Genomic DNA, 20,555 nt, shown 5'->3' on the forward strand with positions numbered 1-20,555 from the left:
TGTACTGCCCTTGGCTAAAATGGTTTTGGTAAAGTGAGATTTAAAGTGGAGACTAAAAAACAAGGAAATGATGGGGTCAGCAGGGAGACATTAGCGTGTAGTGCTGATGGAAGGAAGAGCGCATGGGCAGAAGGCAATTGACAACTGTAAAATGGGGAGAGGCAGGAACTCCTGCAAAGTCCTGGGGCAAGAGAAGATCACAACTGATTAGAAGAGAGTCGTTCAGATATGCTGGGATGAAAGGGGATAAATACCTGATGCTGAAAAGGGCGTTAGTTTTAAACTCAGTGGTGATAAACTGTAAAGGAGTTCTGTAGGAAGGTAGCCTCTTTCTAGCATTGTTACCCCCACTTTTGGCCTATTTGTGAGTACATGTCAGGGTGTTTTTACTGTCTCGCTGGGATCCTGCTAGCCAGGACCCCAGTGCTCATAGTTTGTGGCCTGTATGTATCCCTGTGTAGTGCCTAACTGTGTCACTGAGGCTCTGCTAATCAGAGCCTCAGTGCTTATGCTCTTTCTGCCTTTAAAATTGTCACTGCAGGCTAGTGACCATTTTTACCAATTCTAATTGGCACACTGGAACACCCTAGTATATGGTACCTAGGTACCCAGGGTATTGGGGTTCCAGGAGATCCCTATGGGCTGCAGCATTTCTTTTGCCACCCATAGGGAGCTCAGACAATTCTTACACAGGACTGCCACTGCAGCCTGAGTGAAATAACGTCCACGTTATTTCACAGCCATTTTACACTGCACTTGAATAACTTATAAGTCACCTATATGTCTAACCCTCACTTGGTGAATGTTAGGTGCAAAGTTACTAAGTGTGAGGGCACCCTGGCACTAGTCAAGGTGCCCCCACATAGTTCAGGGCAATTTCCCCGGACTTTGTGAGTGCGGGGACACCATTACACTCGTGTAGTATATATAGGTCAATACCTATATATAGCTTCACAACGGTAACTCTGAATATGGCCATGTAACATGTCTAAGATCATGGAATTGTCCCCCCCATGCCAAATCTGATATTGGGGTGCCAATCCCAGGCATCCCCGGGGCTTCAGCATGGACCCCGGGTACTGCCAAATCCAGCTCTCTGGGGTTTTCACTGCAGCTACCGCTGCTGCCAACCCACAGACAGGCTTCTGCCCTCCTGGGGTCTGGGCAGCCCAGTCCCAGGAAGACAGAACAAAGGATTTCCTCTGAGAGAGGGTTTTACACCCTCTCCCTTTGGAAATAGGTGTTAAGGGCCTGAGAGGAGTAGCCTCTCCTAGCCTCTGGGAATGCTTTGAAAGACACAGATGGTGCCCTCCTTGCATAAACCAGTCTACACCGGTTCAGGGATCCCACAGCCTCTGCTCTGGCGCGAAACTGGACAAAGGAAAGGGGAGTGACCACTCCCCTGTCCAACACCACCCCATGGGTGGTGCCCAGAGCTCCTCCAGTGTGTCCCAGACCTCTGCCATCTTGAATGCAGAGGTGTGAGGGCACAATGGAGGCCTCGGAGTGGCCAGTGCCAGCAGGTGACATCAGAGACCCCTCCTGATAGGTGCTTACCTGACTAGGTGGCCAATCCTCCTCTGAGGGCTATTTAGGGTCTCTCCTGTGGGCTTCTCTTCAGATAACGAATGCAAGAGCTCACCAGAGTTCCTCTGCATCTCCCTCTTTGACTTCTGCCAAGGATCGACCGCTGACTGCTCCAGGACGCCTGCAAAACTGCAACAAAGTAGCAAGAAGACTACCAGCGACATTGTAGCGCCTAATCCTGCCGGCTTTCTCGACTGTTTCCTGGTCGTGCATGATCTGGGGGCTGTCTGCCTTCACCCTGCACAGGAAGCCAAGACGAAATCTCCGGTGGGTCGACAGAATCTTCCCCCTGCTAATGCAGGCACCAAACTTCTGCTTCACCGGTCCTCTGGGTCCCCTCTCATCGTGACGAGCGTGGTCCCTGGAACACAGGAGCTGGATCCAAGTGACCCCAACAGTCCAGTGGTCCATCTGTCCAAATTTGGTGGAAGTAAGTCCTTGCCTCCCCAGGCCAGACAGTAATCCTGTGTACTGCGTGAACTGCAGCTGCTAGGGCTTCTGTGCACTTTTGCAAGGAATCCTTCGTGCATAGCATAGCCCAGGTCCCCAGCACTCCGCCCTGCATTGCTCAACTTGCGGAGTTGACCACCGGCTTCGTGGGACCCTCCTTTATAGTGTTGAGACGATCGCCGTGCTCAGTTTTCTTGAACCCATGTTCAAGTACTTCTGTGGGTGCTGCCTGCTTCTGCGTGGGCACTCTGTGTTGCTGGGGACCCCCTCTGTCTCCTCTTCCAAGTGGCGACCTCCTGGTCCTTCCTGGGCCCAGGCAGCACAATTTTTCTTCAACTGCGACCTTTGCAGCTAGCAAGGCTTATTTGCGGTCTTTCTGCGAGGAAACAACTCTGCATCCTCCAGCACGCCATGGGAAATCTTCTGTGCAAAGGAGAAATTCCTGGCATCTTCCATTGTTGCAGAATCTTCAGCTTCTTCCACCCGGAGGCAGCCATATTGCACCTTCATCCAGGGTTTAGTGGGCTCCTGCCCCCCCCACCTGCCCCCCGTCCAGACACTTTCGTGACTCTTGGACTTGGTCCCCTTCCTTTACAAGTCCTCAGGTCCAGGAATCCATCTTCAGTGCCTTGCAGTCTGTTGTGGTCTTTGCAGACTCTCCTATCACAACTTTTTTTTTTTTTTTTAAGTATATTTTTTATTAACATTAACTGTTTGCTGTTTTACATATGTACGTCTGTTTACAGTAACAATTCAACTTTGTTGTACATTTCTGTTGACTGTGCCTCCCCTCCGGTTTACTTTGCTTGCAATGTATTTCACAGTTACATGTTCATTACTGTAATGCTATGGTATTCATACATCGCTGTGCCCAGCCCACAATCAATCCGATGTTATGGCATCAGTTCCTTCAGCCCCCCTTGTTACTTTTTATATTTGTGTCCCAACAACAGACTTAACTCCGCTACTAACTACTAATGAACATGTTGGCATGTGTGGGTGGGGATGCCTAGTTTAAAAAAAAAAAAAAAAAAGGGGAGGGTTGTCGTGGCTACCACGTTGTGTAAGAGTGGCCTATACTTCGCATATTACTCCGCACTCCCCCACTCCATATCCGGGCCTGAAGAGTGCGCGGAGATCGATCCGTCATGGCTTCGGAAACCTATTCCCACCAGCATATCAGTTTACCATACCATCAGGATCAACCCACCCCCTCCCGCGCCAACGGATTCTTCGTTAGGTCGTCCCAATTTGTCACTAGGTTTTCCCACTCCAAGGCGATGGGGGTCTGACGAACTCCCCTTGCCTCCTCTGCCTTAAGGACCTGCAACTCAGCTCTGGACCATCTTGCAACATCATCCCTCCACTCTGTCAGGGAGGGGTGCGCCGAGGATTTCCAGCCCTTCGTAATTAGTCTTTTATAGAGGGCCAAGGACATGTCAAGGAAACGTCCGGCAACCTTACTTAGTTTGATGCCGATTCTAAGGCCCAGTAGACACATGGCGGGGATTGGCCGGAGCTCCATCCCGAATAACCCCGTGAGGGTTGCCATCATCGTGCTCCAACCCCTCTGAATCGTCGAGCATCCCCACATCATATGATCAAAGTCGGGCACGTCATCTCCACACCTAGGACAGGTCCTAGGCACCCCCCCGTATATGCGGTGTAGTCGGTGAGGAGTGAGGTATGGTCTGTGTAGGTAGTTGTATTGGATATATCTCAGCCTCGTGTTGCGTGATATCATCCTAGGATAAGCTAATGCTCTGGTCCACTCTGGCTCGGATAGCTCCCGCCCAACTGTCTTCCCCCATTTTTCTCTTAGAGACTGCAGGGGGTCCACAGATGCCTCTATTTGGGCCCGGTATATTTTCGCAAGCAAGTGAGGTTCTTCACCCGCAGTCAACACTATGTGCAACACCCCGTGGACAGCTGGTTCCGCGTTGACCGTGTCCCAATGAGCCTTCAGGGTGTGCACCATCCTCCTGAATAGCAAAAATTGTCCCTGCGGTACTCCCTCCCCTACCAACTCAGCGAAGCTTCTCAGCACCCCTTCCTTGAATAGCCCCCCCGTTGTCTCTATCCCCGCTCTCCTCCAATGTCCCAATCCCAGCCCCCGACTCTCCCCGGGCCCAGGGTCTATAGCTACAGCCGCCAATGGGAGAGCGGGGGAATACGGTGGGCCCACCCCGGTCCTCCTTTCGCACCGTTTCCAGCATTTCAGCGCCACATTACACATTATGTTGTCTCTAATGAGGGCAATTTTTCTGCCCACCATGCTTGCCGCTATCCGAGCTGTGTCCATTTCCCCGTTTACAGTAACCAGGTCTAGTCGTCCCCTGCCCGCCAGCCAGCCGGCCACCCATTGCAACTGGGCTGCCAGATAGTAGGCCTCGAAATCCGGGGCGCCCAGTCCCCCCAGCTGCGCCGGTCTGCAGATGGTCGAGAGCGCCGTTCTCCTGCGACCCTCGTCCCATATCAGCTCTCTAAGCAAGGCGTTCAGCTCTCGGAACCACGCAGAGGGGATCCATATGGGTAAGTTAGCAAAATAGTAGAGGAGGCGTGGAAGCATGATCATTTTTGAGAGCGCCACCCTGGCCATGATTGGTAGTTTCAGCGATCTCCAAAACCCCACCGAGGACCGCAGGGACCTGAGTGTCCCACCAAGATTACCGTCCCTAAGGTCGCTTAGTTCGTGAAATATTTGTATGCCCAGGTATTTGAAAGTCCGCGGGGCCCAGTTTACATCGGCTGGGCACGCATCGGGGCGCACGCTATCTGACAACACAGGAAACACATACGTTTTCCCTCGATTAAGTCGGAGTCCAGATAAGCCCCCAAAGTCTTCCAGTATCCCCAGTGCCCATGTGAGCCCACTTGTCCCGTCCCTCAGGTAGAGAAGGATGTCATCTGCATATAGGGAAACAATATGCTCCGCCGGACCCCAAAGGATACCCTTGCCCACTCCTTCACATCGTAGCTGCGATGCCAGAGGCTCGATTGCCAGGGCAAACAGTAATGGGGATAAGGGGCAGCCCTGCCTAGTTCCCCTGTATACTGGGTATGCACCGGAGATCGTCTTTCCGGTCTTAACTCTTGCTAGTGGGGATGAATACAGCAGGTCCACCCATTTCACCCATCCCTCCCCCAGCCCCATTTTTAGCATCACTGTCCTTAAATAGTCCCACCTGACAGAGTCAAAGGCCTTCTCGAAGTCTACCGAAAGTAGGACCCCCTCCGATGGCCTCAGGTCCTTGGGCATATGCAAGATCGTAAAAACCCGTCTCAGATTTAGAGAGGTACTACGGCCGGGGACAAAGCCGTTCTGGTCTGCGTGCACTAGCTTGGTCATAATAGGGAGTAGTCGAGCAGCCATAATCTTGCTAAGAATTTTGAAGTCACTGTTTAGCATTGATAAGGGCCTAAAGTCCTTCACCGAGGCTTCCCTATCTTTTGTCTTGGGGAGCGGCACCACCAGGGCCTCCCGCATCGTACAGGGTAATTCCCCATTTTGTAATGCCTCCGCATACAGCCCTGCCAGCTGGGGAGCCACCAGCGTCTTGTATTTTTTATAAAAATCCATGGGAAGACCGTCTGTTCCTGGGGTCTTCCCAGATGCTAACTGCTCTATTGCTTCATTTATTTCCTCCACCGATACTGGTCCCCCCAGGCTGTCTCTCTCCTCTGCACTCAGTGTTGGTAGTGGGGTTCGCTGCAAGTACCTATTAAAGGATTCCGTTCGCAATTCGCGGGGCTTCCCGTACAGCCGCGTGTAGTATTCCCTGAATGCGTCATTTATGGGGCCCGGCCTGAGCCTGCGAGATCCCTCCTGATCTATCACACATGTAATAGGCTCTCCTTGCCCCCCTGAACGGACCAGCCATGCCAGCATTCTCCCCGATCTGCCCTCCTCCGCCTGCAGGGATGCTAAGTATTTTTGCCTATCATGACACCGGAGCTGCTCTTCAACTCGGGAGTGTTCCCTTCGAGCACGGTTGTATTCTTTATTCTCCTGGGCTATCTCCCCCTGTCTCAGCTCCCCCTCATGCATAACCTTTTCCAGGTCGTTCAGCTCCATCTCAAGCGTGCGCCTCACCCCCACCGACTGCCCCAAACAGAAGCCCCTCGTTACCACCTTAAGCGCCTCCCACTCCATGGCCCTAGAGGAGGTGGACCCACTGTTTATCCCTATATGTTCTGCCAGGTGATCATGTAGGGCCGATCTGTACGCCCGGTCCTCTAGTGCCGAGGGAGTCAGTCTCCATGACGGTATGGGGGGTCTATCCTCCGAAGCCCTCAACGTTAATAGCAAGGGATTGTGGTCAGACAAGGTGCGGGCTAAGTATTCAGAGCGTGTCATATTATTTACCAGGCCAGCCGTGCAGACTACTCTATCGATTCTAGTGTGCACCCGGTGAAGGCCCGAGTAATACGAGTACTCTCTAGTTGTTGGGTGATGTACTCGCCAAACGTCCGACAACCCCCATGTGTCTAACCACTCGCCCAATCTTTTGGCTGTTTTAATTGTCGCTGCCCCTTGTAGCGGCGGAGTGGACCTGTCCATATTTATGTCTAACACCGCATTAAAATCCCCCCCTACTAATAGGTCACCGGCACATTGGCATGCTAGGTGTCTCGATAGGCTCGTCAAGAAGGGTACCTGATCTTGGTTAGGGGCATATATGCAGCTCAAAACCATCGGCATACCTTGCAGCCTCCCCTCTAATATCACGTATCTTCCCTCCCGGTCTATGTTGGAGGAGATCACCGTGAAGGGGACCCCCGCTCTGATCCATACTAACGCCCCTCTGGCATAGGCCGAGTATTCCGACGCGAACACCTGCCCCCTCCACCTGCGTCTCAGCTTCTCTCCCTCGCCAGGTGCCAGGTGAGTCTCCTGCAGCAATGCCACCTGTATGCCCCTTCTCTTTAAATAAGAGAGTATTTTGTGCCTTTTAGCTGGTGTGCCCATCCCCCTAACGTTCCAGGTCAAGAGATTATAATCTGCCATTTCACAATATCAGACTGGTACCATTGACCCCAGCTCTCCCAAACCCTGGAGTTGTCTCCACACATTCTCATGCCCATGCCACCATCTAAGTCCGCCACCCACTCTGCCATATTAACTTGAAACTGTTTGTCCCAACTCCCTGTCCCCAGGGCACCTCTTAAACAGTAGGTTGCCCAATAAACTGTGCAACAGTGCAACTTATTCATCCTCATATCAGCAGTACTCGCCATTTTGTTGGTTAGGCGAGGTTCTGGTCCGGGGGGTGGCCAAGTCCGGAGGGGCCGCTATTTCCATGACATGCCCTATCTCCGGGGTCCTCCGCAGGTCTCGGTCAGCCAAGTTCATCAGCCGTTTGCGGGGTCACCCTCGGGGCCCGGGTCGAATGTTCTGGGTCTCCCGCAGAGGACACCAGCGTGTCATCCGACTCATCCCCAGAACCATCCTGGGAGGATGCCTCACCGCCCATGCGTGCCGCTGCTTCCAGTGCGTCCTTCTTGCTTTTCTCTTTCTGCGTTTGTGTGGGCACCAGTCGTCTACGGTCTCTGGGCTTCCTCTCCTTCGGAGCCCGCCGAGCTCTGCCCCCAGTCGGGCCCACTCCTGTGGAACCTCCCGCCTGAGCGCTATGTGACTCCAGCCACTCCCATGCCTCCTCGGGGGATTGGAGAAACGTTGTCTTCCCCTCCAGCATCACTCTTAGTCTAGCTGGGTAGAGTAGCGAATACTGGATATCTTCGTCTCTTAGGGCTCTCTTGACTGACAGAAACGATGTTCGCTTATTCTGTACCTCCAGTGTAAAGTCCGGGTATAGCGTTACTTCCCCGTTTGCGACTTTAAATGGACCCGATTCCCTGGCCCTCTGCAAGAGAGTGTCCCTGTCTCCGTAGTGTAAGAGTTTAGCTATCACTGCCCGAGGAGGTCTACCCGGAGCCAGGGGTCTCGCCGGTACCCGGTTCGCCCGCTCCAGCGTGAAGAAAGGAGTGAGGCGCCCAGGCGCCACTGTCGCACTGAACCACTTCTCCAGGAATTCCACAATGTTCGTCCCCTCAGCCCCCTCCGGGAGGCCCACCACGCGTACATTGTTCCTTCTGTTCCTCCCCTCCGCATCTTCAGCCCTCTTTTCGAGGCGCGTCACCCTGTCGACCAGGGAGGTCACTTCAGCCGCCAGGTTTTTCTGTTTTGGTGTAATGTCCGCCAGCGCGGTTTCCGTTTCCTTGACTCTGTCTACCAGCTTATGGTGGTCTGCTCTCAGTAGACTCACTTCGACCGCGACCTGGCTGATCTCCCGCTGCAACGTTGTTTTTGTGTCCTCAATCGCCCCAAGTATTTTATCTAGGGTATCCTGGACTTTAACCTGCGTGTGACCCTGTAGGTCTATTTCCCCTCTCTCAGCCGAGGCCGCGCTATCCATGATTCTGTTCTTATGACGGTTTTTGGGGGACATTAGATCAGTGGCGGGCCTCACCCCAGGGGCACCGACCGCCGCCCCAGCGATGCCTATGGTCTTCTTCTATATCGACACTCAACGCCCATCCTTGGCCTCACCGCTGTTCGCAGTCGGTTCTCAGCGATGTCCCCGCACCCCTATTAGGCCCACTGTTCTCGGGCCATGGCGCCGGAGGTTCCGAACCGGGACTCTCTGACCATCCGCTATCCCTTCCAGTGCAGCACCAGGCCCTCTAGCCCGTCGTAGCAGAGACTCTACTGGGCTCTCTCAGTCACCAGTCAGAGAATATTCCTCTCCATTCCTTGCTCGCACCCGCTCATTTAGGGGTCCCTGGCATTCCAGCGCGCCCGGGGGAGTCCGCAATCCGGGCTGCTTGGCCTTCCCCCACCGCTCTACCCCAGAGCGCAATACGCCACTCACCAGCTCCACCAACAGATCCTCTTGCCTTGTCGGGTTACAGTTTCTCCAATGTCTACCGGAGTTCACCAGGGACTGTTCGCTCCACTTCTACCCTGTGCCTGGGCCAGAGCTCTTCCTCAACTCAAACAGCCTCGCTTCTTGCCCCCGGTTCACGCCTTCGTCATGGTGCCACCACACTCCATCGCTCTCTCTCTCAAAGGTCCCGTGCCGCCACTGGGCCCCTCTGGGGCCTCCCCTGTGTCCAAGTGTTGCGTCGCCTCTCTTCTATCCGAGTGCAACTTCTTCTGGGGCCCCGGGTCCCAACCGGGGTCTCCACCGATGGAGGGAGACTCCCCCCGGCGACCCCCGCTATGCCCGGGCTCCCAGATCACCTCGGCCCACGTCTCTGCGCGAGGTCGCAACCCCGATCGCGTTCGCGACCTCGTACCCTCCGGGGGCTACTCGCCTCCAGGGGCGCAGTCCCGACGCACCACGACTGGGCGCAGCTTCTCCCAGGCCCCCGGGCCCTCCCCGGCTCCTCCGCCACCAAGGCAGGGCTCACCGGGGGTCGCCCGCCGCCTGGGGCCGTCCGCCTTCTCGCCTCCTCAGGCCGCGTCCCCAGGCAAGGCCGCGGCTTCTGCCTTGCGTTCGGGCCCTCGGCCCCGGGCTCCGCCGATAGGCCGTTTCCGCTCCCCGGCACTCTCCCGGATCGCCGTGGGGGCCCACCCACGCTCGGCCCCCTCCGCTAACACGGCCTCGCTGCCTGGACCCCGATCGGTCCGGAGAAGGCGCGGTTCGAAGGATTCACTCGCCGGCCCCTCCGGAGCGAAACAATCAGGCGTGCGCCATCTCCGGGTCCTTGGCCACACCCCCCCTCCTATCACAACTTTAGTGTGTTTCTGGGGAAGTAGGGTAACTTGACTCCTACTTTTCAGGGTCTTGGGGTAGGGTATCTTAGACACCCTTAGTGTTTTCTTACACTCCCAGCAACCCTCTGCACACTACACTAGGCCCAAAGGTCCCTAAGTGGTTCGCATTCCAATTTCTTAGTATATGGTTTGTGTTGCCCCTAGGCCTATTGCATCCTTTTGTATTCTACGGTGTTTGCACTACTTTTCTAATTGTTTACTTACCTGATTTTGGTTTGTGTGTATATTTTGTGTATTTTACTTACCTCCTAAGGGAGTATATCCTCTGAGATATTTTTGGCACATTGTCACTAAAATAAAGTACCTTTACAGGGAGTGCAGAATTATTAGGCAAATGAGTATTTTGACCACATCATCCTCTTTATGCATGTTGTCTTACTCCAAGCTGTATAGGCTCGAAAGCCTACTACCAATTAAGCATATTAGGTGATGTGCATCTCTGTAATGAGAAGGGGTGTGGTCTGATGACATCAACACCCTATATCAGGTGTGCATTATTATTAGGCAACTTAACAAAAAACAAATATATACCCATTTCAATTATTTATTATTACCAGTGAAACCAATATAACATCTCAACATTCACAAATATACATTTCTGACATTCAAAAACAAAACAAAAACAAATCAGTGACCAATATAGCCACCTTTCTTTGCAAGGACACTCAAAAGCCTGCCATCCATGGATTCTGTCAGTGTTTTGATCTGTTCCCCATCAACATTGCGTGCAGCAGCAACCACAGCCTCCCAGACACTGTTCAGAGAGGTGTACTGTTTTCCCTCCTTGTAAATCTCACATTTGATGATGGACCACAGGTTCTCAATGGGGTTCAGATCAGGTGAACAAGGAGGCCATGTCATTAGATTTCCTTCTTTTATACCCTTTCTTGACAGCCACGCTGTGGAGTACTTGGACGCGTGTGATGGAGCATTGTCCTGCATGAAAATCATGTTTTTCTTGAAGGATGCAGACTTCTTCCTGTACCACTGCTTGAAGAAGGTGTCTTCCAGGAACTGGCAGTAGGACTGGGAGTTGAGCTTGACTCCATCCTCAACCCGAAAAGGCCCCACAAGCTCATCTTTGATGATACCAGCCCAAACCAGTACTCCACCCCCACCTTGCTGGCGTCTGAGTCGGACTGGAGCTCTCTGCCCTTTACCAATCCAGCCACGGGCCCATCCATCTGGCCCATCAAGACTCACTCTCATTTCATCAGTCCATAAAACCTTAGAAAAATCAGTCTTGAGATATTTCTTGGCCCAGTCTTGACGTTTCAGCTTGTGTGTCTTGTTCAGTGGTGGTCGTCTTTCAGCCTTTCTTACCTTGGCCATGTCTCTGAGTATTGCACACCTTGTGCTTTTGGGCACTCCAGTGATGTTGCAGCTCTGAAATATGGCCAAACTGGTGGCAAGTGGCATCGTGGCAGCTGCACGCTTGACTTTTCTCAGTTCATGGGCAGTTATTTTGCCCCTTGGTTTTTCCACATGCTTCTCGCGACCCTGTTGACTATTTTGAATGAAACGCTTGATTGTTAGATGATCACGCTTCAGAAGCTTTGCAATTTTAAGAGTGCTGCATCCCTCTGCAAGATATCTCACTAATTTTGACTTTTCTGAGCCTGTCAAGTCCTTCTTTTGACCCATTTTGCCAAAGGAAAGGAAGTTGCCTAATAATTATGCACACCTGATATAGGGTGTTGATGTCATTAGACCACACCCCTTCTCATTACAGAGATGCACATCACCTAATATGCTTAATTGGTAGTAGGCTTTCGAGCCTATACAGCTTGGAGTAAGACAACATGCATAAAGAGGATGATGTGGTCAAAATACTAATTTGCCTAATAATTCTGCACTCCCTGTATTTTTAGTAACTCTGAGTATTGTGATTCTTATGATATAGTGCTATATGATATAAGTGGTATGGTAGGAGCTTTGCATGTCTCGTAGGTCAGCCTAAGCTGCTATGCCATAGCTACCTCTATCAGCCTAAGCTGCTAGAACACTACTGATCTACTAATAAGGGATAACTGGATCTGGCACAAGGTGTAAGTACCATCAGGTACCCACTATAAGCCAGGCCAGCCTCCTACAAGTTCTGCTAGTTAAAACAGTGAACATAACTGAAAAAAGTGTGGTAGCCTCAGAACAAGGGTGAATCTAAAGTTACGGGAAACAGGACCTACTGGGAAGAGGAGAGCAGGAACTGCTTGGAAAAGAGGGGAGTAGGCATCGCCTCTGAAGGAGGATCAGGGTGTCCTGCTTAGCTGGACCAACCGCAGTCTATTGAAGCGAACTGCATTCCTTTGCTAGTAACAAAACACACATTTCACTGGGTCACTCCAATCCAATGTTGACATATTAATGTCAAAAGCCACCTGGCCGGTGGGGGACATACAGATGTAGATTAGGCGAACAAACAAGTTATTAATATATTATGTTACAACCATTTATATAGGATGCTTTTACCATTTGTGTAGTACCTTATTGGTTTCAGAGTTCTGGGATTCTCACTGACCAGAGTCAAGCTGGTTAAGTGTAATGCAGTGGCTAAACACAGTGAGGCACAGAAATTGCACTAGCCTATGTTGGGATGGACCCCTGCACTTTACCAAACACCATGGGGGGTCAGCGGGGTTGGAGCAGAGGTGTGGTCCTTTCCTCTAGCGCCAGGCACTAATGGTATCTGCCTGATGTGAGATACGAAAAGGAATAAAGCGGCCCAAGGAAGTTTCCTCGTGGTTCAGTTAACCACCAACCTGTGTGTGCTGTGACCTGGGTATTTGCTTTACTGAAGCTCATGCTTCCCCCCCACACGTAACAAAGTGGCGATGAGGACAGTGTGGCAACCCACACTGCACCTAACAGCAGTTAGCTCATGTCCTCACCACAACGTTCTGGCCCCCCCCTCCTGCTGAGTGCTTTCCCGGTCTCCTTCCGTGGAGGGCCCCAGCCCAATTTACCAGGTGTGTTGAAAGAGACCTGGCAGCCTCCGCCCTGTGTAACTACAAGTGCTCGCACCCCAGGTGCGACACCCAGCTCCCAAAGACACTATTCTGCGGCGTGCAAGATACTGTGCAGCCCCACCATAAGGGCCAAAGGTGAGAGGAACATTCAAAAAGGGATCATAAGGGCACTGCTGCAGCACAGTGGCCCCCTTCCCTCCAGCAGCCTCAATTACAAACTAAAGGAGATTTCTCTAATTTAAAAAAAAGAACAGCTATCATTACAACAGGACACACTGCAGTTGAACAGTCAGCCCTGTAGCACACAGGTACATCAAGGCCCACAGCAGGGTCTAATAATGTGGAAAAAACATGCTATCTTCAGTGACAAACCCCGTTAAGCAGCACACATTGACACGTCCTCCCACTTGGGGTATCCAAAACAAACATCTCATGGCTTCCATCCCAGCTCTAGAACCATTTGTTGTACAAGGCCTCCCTTCGGCGCAAGTGGCCGAAGGAGTGGGTCGAGCAATTGGAGAACTACTTTGCCGTGGTAGCTCTGGACAATGACAGACGATGCCCTGTGCTCCAACCTCTAGGGGATGCCACGATTCACAAGCCAGGAAAATTTGTAACTGAGAAGGGTCCACTCTTCACCTATCAGACCCTGAAACGAGCCTTCACTGCGCACTTTAAACCCCTCGCAAATGCCGACTACGAGCTTGTCCTTCTTCGTCAAGCCAGACAGCTTCCAGATAAATCAGTCTACACCTTTTACGCAAGGCTTAAAGAACTCGCAAGCACCTGCACCCTACCCAGCGCTGATGATGAAATCTATGCCCAGTTTATACAAGGATGCCACTTGGTGAAACTGAGAGAAAACTTGCTGCATGTTCCTGGAATATCCATGGCGGACATACTAACCATGGGACGATCAAAGGAGCTGTCAAAAGTGCATGTGGCACACATGGAAGCGGCTTTACAGTGACAGATAAAGACAAAACCAGACAATGCCATAACAACGGGGACAGACCAAAAAAAAAAAAAAAAAAAGAGCCACCTGAAACCAGCCACAAGCTCCAGAACATGCTACACATGCGGAGGATCATACCCTCACCAAGGATCATGCCCTGAACAAAGAAAGTGGTGCGCCAACCGCAACAAATTTAACCACTTTGCAAAAGAATGCCGCTCCTCAACATCCCAAAAGACTCAAAAAGCCAAGTCAGTCAACACTGCACAAACCGTCACGACTCCCGAGGATGAAGGAGACATGGATGACGACGACGACGTGGAAAGTGCGGTACATGTAATACACGCCATGCAGCCGGGAGGGCATCCTAGACAACGCATCCTAAAGTACACCATCTCTCTTGCAGGCCATCAGATCGCGGCCCTCATTGACACAGTCCCACCGCCACTCAAGTCTACGCCTTCGGATCATCAACACCACTCACTCTGGCCAGGGTGTTCACAACAGAAATATCACATTAATCGCAGTCAACACGAGCCAAGGTTTACGTTACTAAGACAGGATCCGGCATGCTACTGAGCTGTAAAATGGCAGAAAAGCTTAACCTAGAGTCCCTCACTATCAGTGTGCACCTGTTAAGCGTGGATGAGCTACTGTCCGAATTCTCACAGCTGTCTGAGGGCATCAGGTCTCTAAAGGATAGATTCATACATCTCCACATCAATAAATCCATCCAACCTGTGGCATTGGAACATCGACGTGTAGCATTCCACTTGTGTCCCAAGGTGAAGGAAGAGCTATAAAAACTGGAAAAGGCTGACATCATCGAATGAGTAGACGGCCCAATATTGTGGGTCTCCCCAATTGTGGTTACTCGCAAGCTCAAACAGCCAGGCAAGGTGAGAATATGCATGGATATCCGCTTACCGAATGTGGCCATCTGACGTGAGCACCACCTGACACCCACAGTAGATGAGATTCTCACAGAGAGGAGTGGGTCACAATGGTTTTCCAAAATGGACCTCCGGGCCTGATACCATCAGCTCTTGCTGGCTCAGGAGTCCAGAGCCATCACCACATTCTCCTCCCACATCAGGTTAGGAAGGTACAAGCGGCTCAGATTTGGGTTTCAATTGCTGCTGAAATGCTTCAAGACACCATTCGTGGAGTGCTAGCAGGACTAAGTGGGATCATCAATGTCAGTGACAACATTTTAGTGCACACTCCAACGATCGAGAAACATCTAGGGACTGAGAGCTACGTTCCATCGACTACATGACAATGGACTTATCTTCCTTCTGGAGAAGTGTGCGTTTCTCCAAAAGGAAATTGCCTTCTTTGGGTATCAAATTTCTGAAAATGGAGTCATGTCTGTTCCAGATAAAGTCAAGGACATTCAGTCAGCCCCAGTCCCCACCACCGTCTCCGTAAATTTTTAGGAATGGTTACCTACTATGGGAGATTGATCCAGAATCTGACTTCCTTTACAGCGCCTCTCAGAGAGTTAACCAAGACAAACACAAGTTCGGAATGGGGACCAGCTCAAGAGGAGTACCATGTAACCAAAAATGCCCTATCTGCACACATTACAGTAGTCTACTTTGATCCAAGCAAGGAATCAGAACTGTCTGTAGATGCCAGGCCCACAGGCCCAGGCAGTCCTATCTCAAAAGAAAGCAAATGGCGAGTGGACCCCTGAGGCATATGTGAGTCGAGCACTGACGGAGACTGAACAGCGATACTCGAACACTGAAAAAGAAGCCATCGCGAATGCAAGTACCAGAAGAGGCGAGGTCAGCAGGAGAACATTGCAGCTGCACGCTTTGCAGCACGCTGAGACACTTACGGGTCTCCCGGCGGGTGTCCGCGCTGGAGCCGTATTTTTGAGGATCCGCTCTGCCGTCCTGAATGGGAGTAGCCCCGCAAGCTTGAGGGGCCGTTTTTGGAGGTTCCGATGCACCCCCAAAACTAAACTGGTTAAGGGCGAGGTCGGAGCTTAGATGCTCCAGACGACTCTCGGCCCGAGTTTCTTTCCGGAGTAAGGCAGGAAAAGTCAGCACAAGTGTTGACAGGCTGCTGGCTGATGGTGGAAGCTCTAACTCTGCACCAAGGTGCTGCGGAGGGGACTCTGAAACAGGTCCCCCATCCAGTAAAGGAGTGGTCTACTGTGAGGAGGTAGGAGGTGGCAGGAGAGGGGAGAGAAAACCGGGACACGCACAATTTGAAGTGGTTTCTACGAGGCGTAATAATCCATCAAACAGGCAAGTTTTGCCTAGTACTAAATTGGAAATTGGGGAAGGAAGTGAAAAGACTGCTTTAAAAACTGTTAAAAATATCAAAGTAAAGAAGAAAACCACTGTTAAATATACTAGTTCAAAGTTTACTCCATCGCGGAAAACTTTTCTTAAAGTAAGGCCCTCAGTTAAGACGGCCGGTGAGGAAGCTAGTATGAATGCTAGAGTTTCAAGAGCGCTTAGGAGTCCATGGATGCTGGGTATGGAGGGTGAAGGTGAGGGGGATATCAAGAAGAAAGCTCCCCATATAAACTGCGATAACAACCATTGATGGCATCCGAGGAATCTGCTGATTTTCGGGAGGAGAGTGGAGAGGGTACCAGTAGCGAGGTTATACTACCTGATGCTGCAAATCCTTTAGGGTCGGTGACACCTGGAAGCGAGGTATCTTTTCTCTCTACCTCCCTGTCTTTGGCGCCCATCCCAGGTTCTGCTTTATTTGTTAAAAACCCGGACTCCTCTATTGAGAAGGCGTAAAGGGGTTTTACGATTTCTGAAAATAATCAAGGAGAAATAAGGGAGGTGTGTGGTGCCTTGGAAAAAAAGCTGGATCTTCTGGTAAAAAGAACGCAAGCGCTAGAAGAGGCAGTGGAAGTAATGAAAGATAAAATTAGAGATCATAAGGGAGAAATCAACACACTAAAGGGAAATGAGCAGATGTTGCAAAACAAGCTGGAACAGCGAGAAAATAATTCCAGGAGGAATCATTTGAGTGTGGTGAATGTTCCGGAAGGGGCAGAAGGAGAAAATTAAAAAATGTTTTTGAGCTCTCTTCTAAAAGTTTTGCTTTCGTTGGAAGAAAGTCCGGAAGAAATGGCGAATGACATTCAGCGGATTCACAGGGACCCTTATAAGAGGATATCGGATAGCCTTAAACCCCGGAAGATTTTGGTAAAACTTTCAGACATACCTATTGAAAGAGAAAATCCTGTCCTTGGCGCTTAGGCAGAAAACATTAAAGGGAGATCATTTACCTTCAAGATCAGGTCAGATCTGTCTGGCGTGACTATGAATAGGCAGTGGGACCTGGGGAGGCGCATGGAAGACTTCAGGAAACTGGGTGCATTTGTGCAGCTGAGATTCCCAGCAACTCTCAGGATCATGCATAACAACCAAATGTATAATATAAGAGAGGTTAAAGCAGCGGATGAGCTATTGGAGACTATTAAAGACAGAGATATTGAGAAATAACTAAGGATAGGGCGCCCGCTGAGAAAGACCCAATGGTGCTTCAAAATTGGGCCATTGTTTTCGGTCCGTATGAAGGGAGGGTTCTCTCCAAGTGTGGGAAGGGGGGGGGACGGTGGGGTGGGAAGGTCCGGGGAGCACCGGGTGGGGAGCAGATGGGAGAAAATTTTGGGAAAAAAAGTCCTGTGCACCTCAGATGCCGTTAAACAAACCGCAAGAGATGGATAGGAAAGGGGCAGCCCAAGGGCCCAGTCGTAATCAAGGTTTTCAAATTTTGTCTTGGAATGTGAATGGCTTGAGGGTGAGAGGTAGGAGAGACAGGATCTTACAGTATCCAAGGGATTCTCCTGCCCAGGTTTTGATATTGCAAGAAACTCATTTAACTGGGGATGAATGCAAGGAGTTGTTTAGAAAACAGAAATGGGTCGGTCTTTGTGTATGCACTGAACAGGATTTTAATACTAGAGGGGTGGCAATATTATTCAAGCACCAGATTGAGGTATATTAAAGGTCGATACAGATAAAACAGGTAGATGGATAATAGCCAGAGTACGGTTTTTTGGGAGACCCTTTACGTTGGTAGCATATTACGGCCCCAATTGTGATGATACAGAATCACTCAGGAAGATGTTTTGTCAGGTTTTGGATTTTCCGGATCCAGTATTAATGGCAGGAGATTTTAATGTAATTTTAGACAGTAAGCTGGATAGATCAACAAAAAGTAGATCAGTAGCTAACTTGAAATCTCAGCAGTTTTTGAGAAAGATGATGAGGGAAAGGGCGTTGCATGATTGGTGGAGGGAAAGAGCTGGTTTGCAGCAGGTCTTTTCATACAATAATAAAAAAATACAGTCATTCTTCACGTATTGATTATTTTCTGGTGGGCCAGGCATGGTCTGTTGCGGTAGAAGATATAGTGTACCTCCCCCCCCCACCCCCCCATTTATCGGATCATGGGGCTGTAGTATTAAAAATGAACTTTTTGAAGGAGAGAGAGGTGAGCTGGTGGACATCAGATCGTACTTTATTATTAGATGAAGAAGTTGCAGTTAAGCTGTGTGTAGAGACTGAGGAGTTTTTCAAGGAGAATTTAGGTTCAGCTTTATTTAATGTGGTCTGGGACGCTTATAAAGCAGTGATTCCAGGGGTAATTATGAATATTGCTAGTTATAAGAACAAGCAGTATAAATTGGAACTGGAGCACTTAGAAACAGAAAGGAGGGGATGTAGAGAGCAGGTTTTGAAGAGCACGGATGAAAGGGAGAAACTGGTGGGGCAACAAAAGCTGGACTCTATCAAACAACAATTTGAAGCCCTTTTACAATCAAGAGTTGTAAAGCGAAGGGAGGCGAGCAAGTTGGCGCATTTTGAATATGGGGAAGTCCAGGGAAATTATTAGCGTGGAAAGCAAAAAGGGATCAAGTGAGAAATTGCATCAAGGAAGTTGAGTTGGATTGAGGGGAGAAGACTATAGAGAGTGAAAAAATAAACAGTGCCTTTTTGCAATTTTTTTCTCAACTTTATACGGAAGAGATAAGGGTTGGGGAAACAGAGTTTCAAACTTGGTTAGGGAAGGATACTCTTCCTACTTTATCACCGAGCAGCAGCTTCGGTTGAATAGACCCATTACGTCAGGGGAATTAACTGCTGTCCTAAGGAGTAGTAAAGGAGGGAAAGCCCCGGACCCAGATGGTTTTCCGGGTGAACTGTTTATATATTGGAGTAGGTTTTAGCACCTTTCCTGTTAAAATTATTTTCTGAGGTTTGTGTGAAGGATACTCCCATTCCAGCTTCTGGGAATGAGGCAATCATCTCTTTGATTTTGATGCCAGGTAAAAATCCGGTCAAGTGCGAGTCATATAGACCCATTTCGCTGTTAAACTGTGATTACAAGCTATTTGCAAAAATATTAGTGGACAGATTAAACATCATAGTGAAAGATCTGATCGATGTTGATCCGTAGGGCTTAATTAAAGGGTAGGCACTTACATGAGCTTAGGCATACTTTAATTGGGACAATAGATCTGGCTACTGCATATAAGACTCCCTTAGGGATCATAACTCTGGATGCTACGAAAGCCTTTGATACGGTTAATTGGGATTATTTAACTCTATTGTTAAGGAACCATAATTTAGGAGTCAACTTTTGTAGGGCCACAAAAAGGGATCTATCATGCCCCTTCTGCCAGAATTTTTATTAACGGGAAATTAACAAAGCCCTTCACAATATCTAGGGATACTAGACAGGGCTGCCCTCTATCTCTATGGGATAAAACTGGCGGCGCTCTGACCAGGTTTAAATATTTTCAACTGGAAGCTTGGGCACAGGCACTTCATCGGCAGGGGAAAATTCCTTAGCAGAAGATCTCTTTAATGGTTCCTCAAGTAGCAATAAGGTATCAATGTGGTACAATGTGGTGTTCACCATCAACCTGTGCGCTGTGACCATTGTACCCGCTTTACTGAAGGCCGAGCTTCCACTCACACGCCAACCATTCTGTAGCTGCCCAGGTGTTGAGCCCATGGGAGGCCAACAGAAAGGGCATCACGTTCCTCTATATTTGTGTCACAGTCAAATGGCGGGCGTAATAACACGTAGTCTAATCACACGGGGTTGATCATTTTCGAACATAGGTTTGTGTTGAGGAGCAAGGGCTATTATGAGAAATAGAAGGAGAAAAATAAAATGTATTTCTTGCGAAGATTTACGTTTTAGACATGTACTTAGTGGTCGGGTCATCAGAACTGCCCTATATGCCCAAGCTGTTTCTCATTAGTAGTAACAGGCGCCTGTTCAGTGTCGCCCAACTCCCCTCCAAGGACACAAGGAGCTCAACCACCGCCCTCCCCTGGCAAGTGTTACCCAGACCCTTCCCTGCCCCCACACGTTTCCACTGCACACCTCTAAAAAGCGTCTAGGCCACACTTCTGCTAAACAATGGCTCCTTTCTGCAAACCCAAGCCAAGACCTCGCGTGCTCAAATCTATAAATGAAATCTCCCAAGCCACACTCGAGAATATCTGTAAGTGTACACACGCGCTGCTCTCAGACTGCTAGTCACTCTCCTCCACAGTCCATCTTTCACATTCGCACCCCCTTCTCCGCTTGCGCTTTCTAGCTGCCGATTAATCATTTTTCAACCCAACCTGCATCGTGAATGTTAATGAGCGCCTCTGTTTATTTTGCAGGATCCACTTACCAAGTGACATCTCGAGTGCTCAAGAAACACATCCGGGCGTGTGAGAGGCTGGAGGGCGAGAGCGTTTTCGGTTGTGTGAAGTTTATTATTATTATTTTTTTTTACTTCCACGACGTCCACGTGTGCTCCTGTGTC

Source organism: Pleurodeles waltl, chromosome 2_1 (genome assembly GCF_031143425.1).
Source record: "Pleurodeles waltl isolate 20211129_DDA chromosome 2_1, aPleWal1.hap1.20221129, whole genome shotgun sequence".
NCBI classification, from domain to species: Eukaryota; Metazoa; Chordata; class Amphibia; order Caudata; family Salamandridae; genus Pleurodeles; species Pleurodeles waltl.